Source organism: Scomber japonicus, chromosome 13 (assembly GCF_027409825.1).
Source record: "Scomber japonicus isolate fScoJap1 chromosome 13, fScoJap1.pri, whole genome shotgun sequence".
NCBI lineage: Eukaryota > Metazoa > Chordata > Actinopteri > Scombriformes > Scombridae > Scomber > Scomber japonicus.
The window spans coordinates 14,635,727-14,645,211 of NC_070590.1; the positions used below are offsets into that span (position 1 = coordinate 14,635,727).

General features: G+C 41.5%; 1 long non-coding RNA gene across 1 annotated transcript; it reads right to left on the reverse strand.

Moving 5' to 3' along the window:
- Window positions 1–1,391: 1,391 nt before the first annotated feature.
- On the reverse strand, window positions 1,392–9,247 carry LOC128371548 (uncharacterized). The gene is made up of 2 exons (XR_008322812.1): window positions 9,048–9,247; window positions 1,392–1,884 (listed from the first exon to the last, which is right to left on the reverse strand). It is a non-coding gene; the product is annotated as an uncharacterized LOC128371548 (long non-coding RNA).
- Window positions 9,248–9,485: the final 238 nt, after the last annotated feature.

The following is a 9,485-nucleotide window of genomic DNA, read 5'->3' on the forward strand; positions in this document are numbered from 1 at the left end:
AGGCCTCATTCACATGCTCGGTCTCACTGGATTGATTAGCTTATTTAAACTTATTTAGAGTCTGTTCCGTTTTTATATACTTTAATAGCATCACACATAATCTGTGATCTTTAATTGTAGTTGTAGCTTCGATTGTCCCTTCTTTGGCTCTGTGTTGCAACATGTTCCCACTTTTAACATTTATTGATGATGATGATGATGATGATGACGATGATCCAATTAAGTGAGAATTCACCACATCACAGTTTTAATAAAATGTTCATCTATATGTGGTGGAAGTGACCCAGTCTGAGTTAATATTCCTGCAGTGAAACGAGACTCCATGAAGCACTAATGTTTAACCATAATTTTGGAGATAATTACGCCATCTAGTGGTGAATTTCAGAAACTGCTTCAAAGACCTGGCGCAGCTTAATAAGGGCGCAAACCTCCAGTTTCACTTGATCTTCTGATTTATAGGTAACTTTACCTCTAACTTCCTGTTTGTCTGTGCAAAAATATTCATAGCATTTATTCTATTTAATTTTGTCATGTTATTTTTTGGCACTGCAGCCTAATCAGACTTGTCAAATAAGTTGCTAAACTCCTGCAACTCAGATATCATTAGAGCCTGTAAAACCTTGAAGTGCTTACTTTGACAAATATTATCAGATGATTGAGGGTTTGTTTTTTATAAACTGATTGTCTACATAAAACAAACGTTTCCCTTGCTAAACTAGGGTTGGGGTTAAGGTTACCTTCATGAAGTAATAACTTGAATTTGCATATTGAGAATTCAAGATGCTGCAAGAAATTTACATATAAATATTAGTCAGTTATTAACATATTACTATTACTACAATAGATTGCTTCAATCTTCCTGTTTCATAATCATGAGTTCTCCAGTTGCTGTGAAAGTTTGTGGTTTGTGAAGGGATCTTTTGAAGTAGCAGGTGAAGCCTTTGGACCGTGAAAATAGACAGTACTGTAGGTACATTTATTTTTCTCCCTCTGGTTTCACATCTTATGTAACAATAGTCTAACTGGATTCATACAGTCATGAATACATGTTAATTTCTTGTACATTAAGTTTTAGTTTTGTTTTTACTACCGGAGAACAAAGACTTTACAATCATTCCCAGCTCAACAACTTTATATTTGTAGCATCTTAAATATTCTTCTTTTATTCATCTTAATCTTCATTGGGATCACCACAGACCTCAAAGTTAAAACTGACACATTTTGCATTAATCTATTATGTGCTTCTTACTTCTGCTTCTCACTGCACTTACTTCATAGTTATTTTTGGAAGAGTACAAAATCATTGTGTGTTGTCAATTCTGCTGCAGTTTGTATCTCATTGTACATGGTGTGCAGTTTTTTTTCTCTACAACAATAAATCTTCAGTCTGAGAAAATAAATGTTCTTTATTATAAGAAAAAATAACACATCATAGACAAGTTTTTTTTCAGTTGACAATGTGTGTGACCAGTGACCACAGAGAAACACAACTTCCATGTGGAAGAAACATAAACAATGGTGTCTCAAATCTATCAGGTTATTAATGTCCAGTCTTACTACTGAGTGTATGAAATGTTGCCTTCCTCAGTCCTCTTCCCACCACCACCATCCCCCCATCCGCTTCCTATTCTTGAGTCATCCGGGGCAGGGCTGACCAGAGCAGTTCTTCAGCTGGCAGCTTTAGCATGTGTACAGGAACATAAAGCTTGCCAGTGAAGAACTGCTGTGTGTCAGCCATTTGGGGCCGTGGGTGAGGGAATTCTGGGAGTCAGCCAGCGAGCGTGAGAGTCGGCCTTTCCGCAACAGGCAGCCGGGAGTGACTGACAGTGAATTAAGGCACAAATTCACTGTCAGTCCTTTGTCCGTCTTTAGGTGCACATATTCCTGCAAAAAGAGAAGAAGAGATTGTTAACTTCCTCTCTAAACTCTCTGCTTCTGGTAGTGTGGATATGAGGTGGCCTGCAGCCAGTCACAAATGTACAATAAGTGGGTGCATTGGAGCCACAGTGTGTGCAATCAGCTGTGAGTGAGTCGGTGAAATGTAAGAAAGACTCAGGAGATGAACACAAGATCATGCATCTGATTACCACCAGGGATACATGCATCAGCAGCGCTACACGATACACAGCGCCAGCGAAACATTCTTAGATTCTTAGATAGTCTCTTAGTTATGATGCTCAAAATCACAGACCGGCCTTTTCTGTCAGTTACCGTGGTTACACAGCATGAGCGAGAGGTGATAAAAAGGAAAGGACAGCCTCTACATGAAAGCAGAGAATTGTTTCAGGAGTCCAAAGGATAAAAATGAATTTTCAGAAGCGTTTGTCTCTCTAAGAAAACCTGTAGATACACCTGATCTCCATTTTCCAAATGTTGGAGAGGGACTACTTGTTTGGAAACACACTTTGTACAGGTCTGACAAAGTTGATGATTATAAAAGTGGAATTATCTTACTTCGACTAGCAGTTTAGCCACAAATTAAGGGTCACTTAGCAGAGTTGCTGTAAACAAATGCTTTACATGTTAATATAGGCAGGAGAGCAGGTCAGTAACCTTATACCCCTTTTATCCTGTCTAAATTAAAGCAACTATATGTGTACTTTTTAGCCACGTTTGTAGAATGGCTCTAAGGATGGCAACATCTTTGACCCAGACTGAAATATCTCAAACTATTTTGTGGATTGTCATGAAATTTGATGCAGAAATTCATGTCTGGACATGTATGGACTATAATCACTTTGGTGATTTAACACCAACATTTCAATTATTTCTATATTAATATGATCAAATACCTACAAAACTTGTGACACTCACTTCAGCCTCAGTCGTACTTTGGGTTTAGTGCTTACACACTAAACCATTGACTGTATATAAATATACCTCATGCAAAAGTGAATCCAAAATATCTCCTTTCCTGGAGCGGACATCTTACTTGAGTGACATCATTTGGAGCTAGAGTCAGGTGACAGGATGGCGGACAGCGGGACGGTTTGAGAGCAGCTGTCACGTGTCAATCATGAGGACCCAATCACACCCCCTTTTAATATTGTCAAATAACTAATTAAAAACAAACTCATCAGAAAAGTGTGATAAGAACTATGACAGCAATCATCTTTGGGAAAAATTTGACATGTATTTTGAATTTTTAGTCCCATCTGCTAACATGGAGGGGCAGGATTTATGACCTACATCAATCAGCCAAAACATTAAAACTACTGACGGGCAAAGTGAATAACATTAATTATCTCGTTACAATGGTACCTGTCAAGAGGTGGGATCTTAAAGGCAGCTCGTGAATAGTCGGTTCTTGAAATTGATTAGTTGAAAGCATGAAAAATGTTAAAGGGAGAGTGAAAGAATCTGAGCAAATTTGACTGTGTCAGAGAATCTCCAACACAGCATGTCGTGTGGGGTGTTCCTGGTACGCAGTGGGCAGTACCTACCAAATGTAGTCCAAGGAAGGACAATTGATGACCCTGTGACAAACTTTGGGTGTGGGCATTCATGTGGATGTTACTTTGACATAAACCATATGTCAAAATATCTTTTGGAGTCTATGATGAGTCAGAGGTGTTTTGGTGGCATGAAGGGAGCGTACACAATATTAGGCAGGTGGTTTTAATGTTATGGCTGATCGGTCTATACTGCAGCCAGCCACCAGGGAGCGATGCAGGTGATTTGGCTTCACTTTTAGGGAGCTGTCATGACGTGTTGGCACATTAGTATTTCAGTCAGAGCACCACTGTGCTGAAGTACCGCCTCTCAAAGCAGCTAGCATGGCTGTAGATTGTTAATCAAGTAATTTTTTAATTTATTTTCTCTTATAATGTTTTCACACTGTGAAATTTGTCAACCTGGACCTTTAGGTACTGATACTGAAATAAGCAACTTTTCTCTGATAATTTCCTGTAAAAAATAAATAAAAACACACTGAAAATCTTCCATTTTGAGGCTAACACACGTAAAACTGAAGCAGGTCTGTGCTTTTCTTGCCTACAAAGAATGTAATCTTGCAGTAATCTCGAGATATTGAGGACATGCTCTACTTATCCGGTTGACGATGAGTAACACATGCTGTACATTCCTGCAGTAAGGAGAACCAGAATAATCTCAGGTATTTGAGTGCCCTGTAGTCAGCAGGGGGGCGGATCACAATCAACAGGGCGTTTATGAAAGTTTTACAGACACTGCCGTGGGGAGAAATCATTTTGTCTCACAAGACTTTTAAATTTAAGGATCATCCTGAGAGGATGTGATGATGAGCTGGAAAGTACAGTTTGTACATGGAAAAACACTAATATGATTTACTTCCACCTCCTGACAAATTTATCTACATGACAAATGTCAGAAATGTTTTTTTCCCCTTTGAATTGGGTGAGTCAGCACACAGAGGCCCTCACTGCCTGTTCTGACTTGCTGTGACTGACACACACTGAAAAAGTTTCCTTCTTAACGAGTTATTAAATCTCTTACCTTTTTTTAAAGAAAGAAATCTGCCAGTGATGTGCCAGGATTGCACTTGATTGCCAAACAAATCAGTCTCACACATTTTCTGCAGTCTGAGCTGAAGCTCTTTAGCCCAATGTGGTGGCGCGTCTACCCGGGTCTATCTAAGCCAGACAAACCTCTCTCTTTCTTATACAGTCTACACCTCCAGGTATTGGTTTGTTTGACTTTTTTTTCTGCATTCAATACTTGCACACTTTTTACTGATGCAGCTGACCGCAACACCTTGTGCTTATCCTATTGTAAATAATCAAGTTTTTTGCCTATTTAATATAAAACATTCATTGGCTGGTGTCAGACAATATGAGCTGGTTTGTTGCTCACCAAGCACATATGCCAAAACAAGTTTTCTGTCTTCCTGGTTTTGTCCACTGCACGTGTATTAGTGTCTCATCACGTGGACTTAAGATTGGAGATATTAAACAAATCAAAATGGATTTCCTAGGCCAGTAAACATTAAATATTCATGGTATATAAATGTATGATACAAAGAGTAATAAAGATTTTCTGTGCCACTTAAAGTGTCCTCTCAATAGTTTTCCAGATGTGTCGCTTACAGTGTCAGTATGCTCTATTTGACTGTCCGGAAAAACTTAAAGATTTGCTAAACCAACAGTATGATCATTATAGCCACATTATGCTGTGATTGTTCAGGTCCGCCTATCATGGGAAGATGCTACAGAGGATTTTTTTATTGCAGTACTACAATTGACCACTGGACCAAATTGTCGGCAAAACTGATTCACAGCAACATATCAAACTCACTTATTACATAAATTAAAGATACTCCCCAGACATATTAAGGTGACGTGCTAAGAATTAGAAAGAAAAATACTGTGCTTTGAATAATGTTTTTCCACAGATCCTAACCCTTAAAAATCACATCTACCCTTATTAAAATATTTTTCATTTAAAAAATAGTTTGTGAACTGGAGGCTTCAAGTTTCAGCATCACACTGACTTGTGTAAGCTGTGTTCTGGACCTGACTGGCTCAAAAGTACTTGTCACAAATCCTACCCACTAGTACACGCCTTAAAATCTGGTTTTCAATGAGCTCAGAGAAAGTTTTCACTTTCAGAAGATGAATGTCAAAACAGTGTCAAACTCTGCATAAACATAATTCTGCACAGTGAAGCTCAAATATCCAACTAAACGAACAAGAAAAATTGAAACTTTTTTGAGTGGAGGGCGACTTTAATTTATCTACATTTATGGCTGAATGTAACACTTAATAACAATGTTTTGTGGGTCCTGAAAACTGTTCAGCTACAGCAACAGAAGCCCATCATGCATTACTTCAGTATCATAAAGTGAACCAACACCCTCCTCCACCCTGAAGGCCTGCACACGCGCTCATGCCTGTGTTAGTCTGAATCAAGGAGGACGTACAGTAAAGTCCTCGGGCCACACACAGGACCACTGACAGTCTGACTATGGCTGCCACAACCTCAAACTGAGGCTGAATTAGTTTTTTGTTCTATAAACAGACTACTCCCTCCACAAACAGTAATTCTGTAGCTTTATGTCCACAATGACAGACACTGTTGAGCCCCTGACTCCTTAGCTGTGCCACACTTTCCCGAATATCACTTCTTCTTTTTTTGCCTTTCCTGAATTGTCTGTCCTCTCCGCCCTCTCTCTCTCGGTCAGATCAGACTGTCCTGCATTCCTGACATTCCAGCTGTGTATGCTAGAAATTCCATCCGGCTGCTGTGGGCTCACACACTCCTTCTTTTCCATCCCTCTATCCTTCACCCATCCCCTCCCATATCTTCACGTCTACATCTGGTCTGGGCCGGGGCTGTGCAGCACGAGGCGGACGTCTCTTCGCTGTCAGGTTCATCCTCACCCCTCTCTGCCTGTTCTTTTTTTTTTGTTTTGCACCTCCTTCCTCCCCCTCTCCGACTCTTTTCTTGCTTGCTTTCTTTCTTGGCCTCATCCAAGCCAGGCAGTCAGACAGAGCCACATGACAGCCACTGTGGAAGGCCTTGAGACAGGCTTTTATACATGGAACAACAGTGTAACACACAAAAGACTGAGCTTATCTGTGCACTGTGGATGTGCATTCTCCGCCACAGCAGGGAGGATAAGAAAAAGGAAAGACACACGAGCAGGATGTGCGTGTCAGAAAGAAATAGACATGATGGTGTGTAAACAGGAGGGCGTGACTGAGCCTTGTCCAATGCAAAGAGGAATTATTGACATTTTAACTCTTTTTGAAGATTGTCTTGTTGAGGTTTAGCTGAGTTAGGAGTTAGCAGAGTTTGAATTTATTTATCCCGAGACCCTAAAAAAATGTGTATTATGGAAAAGAATGAATGTGAACAGGTGGAAACAGGCCATGTCTGTTTGAAGAACAAAAAAGGGGCGTGGAGAAGGGTGTCCACTAGATAGCTGCCACAAAGATACAAGCTCATTTGACCTTTTCATGTTAAGGGTCATGCTATTGTGCGAGAATGCCATATGACGCTGATAAGATTCATTCATCAGTCTGACTGTGTATCATACAGCTGTGAAACTACATGCAGAATTATCACATACAGCGGAGTTGCACATTAGCATAATGCTGCTGCAGCAATGCGAATGGTAACACACCATAATTAAACGTTATATGCCTATTACATATCAACTCAGGTGCATTCCTCTGCTGTGGGTGTGGCCCTGCTGGAGATTGTTTACTGCCCCAGATTGTAGTCTGTAATATAGACTGATCATTTTAGACTGGGAATGGGGACAAAGACAGGGAAAGGGCGGTGGCTTTGGAAACACACTGATCATAGTGCGGGGAGCCTCTTCTTATGCTCTGTTGCTCGCTGTTTTCTGGACCTTTAAAGGCTATCTGACTTAACCCCTGAGATCACCACAAATCAGAGGCTGCTTTGAGAGGAATAGCTTCTGAATTCATGACATCCTGGGAGACGGTAATGTGCTGCATGCAGGCCTGTAAGCCTGTCCTGAGGCAGTCTGTGCCATTTTGCTTGAAAGGACTGGATTCTTTCTCTAAATGAACCTACATAACACATCCCTTCTTGCCCCATCTTCCCTTGACAAGACACGCAATAGGAATGAAGGGTGTAGCCCAAGTTGAGCAAGATGGCTTCACTTCTGCAAATGTAGGCAATAAAACAGCAGCTGGGGTAGCTTATTCTGTCTGGATGCAGGGCAAACAACACATGTAGATGAGATGAGCTGCTTTTTAACTGACACCCTGTCAATGCCATGTGATTTGACAGGGCGGCTTATGTCACACTCGAGGTTTGCAATGGCACAAATGCAGCTCGTGACACAGCCTATTGCGCATTCCTACTGGCGCAGTGAACTCTGGCTGTGCAATTATGTAAGACTGGCTCCATCGATGTAACATACACTACAGTAAGCTTCACCCCCAAACCATTTATCACAGAGAAACACTTATACACTCAGCTGTAGACGTTTAACAGAAGCTTGTACAGGATTGAATGTGTGAGTTGAGGAGACTTGGACAGAGAGGCCTAATTACTTCTGTTACGTCACCTGCTTTAAGAATGTGTTACTGGTGCTCTCAAACATCCACAATTATACTTGTGTTGATAAACTTTCATTTGGAGACAATTCCTCTCTGCCAGATGACTGCTAGTGTCACTGCATTCCTGAGAAATGACTCGGCCACAGTTATCTTCCTGATTTTCACCTATCCCCTACTTCAGAGCAGGCCTTTTGCCTGGCCAGTTATGAACTCAGCAAATTTTAAGAGGCTTTGAATGCTGACACTTTTTTGACAAGTTTGGATTATATTCAGACTTCAATTTACAACTTGTACAGCTCATAAATCCCAAATTTGACAGTTAACTGCTTATAAATGACTGTGAATTCTTAACAGGCCTGGTTTTCTACGCTTACAATGTGACAGTCCTGAAGCATAGCCTAATAGATTTAAAAACAAATCATGACATATTTCAGCACTTAGGCCTATAACAAGCTGTGTGTATATTTGCAGTTTTTTTGGTTCCTTCCTGTATTGGTTAGTCATAATTCACACCTTTTAGCAGATTTCATGCACTTTTTTAGCTGCTATTACACTAAAATCTTTGTAAAAAAAAATTAGAACATGTCGAAATACTCCATGCTGTAGTTTAACAACGCATTTGCCCACTGTTTCACTCTGTCAATCATCCAAAATGTTGACTAGCTGGGGGGTTGCAGTGGGGTGGCCAAATGTCACATTTGTAGGGTGCTCCCCTGTGTCAGTAGGCCTGGACGATATCTAGGCTACATGACACATAGGCCTTCAGCCAGAAGTCCTTTAACATCAAATCTATACTCTCCAGAGTCTGACGACGCTGAATTGCGCAAAAAACAGAAATCAGACCTGGAGAGGTGATTTTTACTTGGTTAAAGTCGTGTTGAGGACGGTTTTCCAGTTGCCGTTTTAACGCAAACTGGGTCATGAAGCCGCCACAGGCTAAATCAGGCTGACAGGAACAAGCATTTAGCCAGCAGAAACACACACACACACACACATACACACACACACACACAGACACACTGTAATGCGCCCCACCTTGACCACCGGCCGGGTCGCTCCTGCGCCGCCGACGCATCTGAACGGTCCGGCGGAGTTCAGACTGCCTCGCCCACTGCTCGGTGGAGTCCGGGACCTCTACCAGGGTGTGTCGTCGTCTTTCTACTTGTCTTGCATCAACGATATAACACGGTTTGTCAGCATTATATCTGGTGGTGAGCCTACTTTTCCACGCAGCAGCAGCAGTGGAGAACGCAGCACAGGACTTCAGCCCCTTTTACACAACTCTCTCTCTCTCTCTCTCTCTCTCTCTTTCTCTCTCGCTCTCTCTCTCAATCTCTCTCACAGACACACACACCCAAGTCAGCCGGCTTCCCACTCCGATCAGCTGGCAGCGTAATGACGTCGGCAGGAACGAGAAGCGCACGTCAGAGGCTGTACGGATCTGACGGACGCAGGTCTGCTGTATGCAGCGCT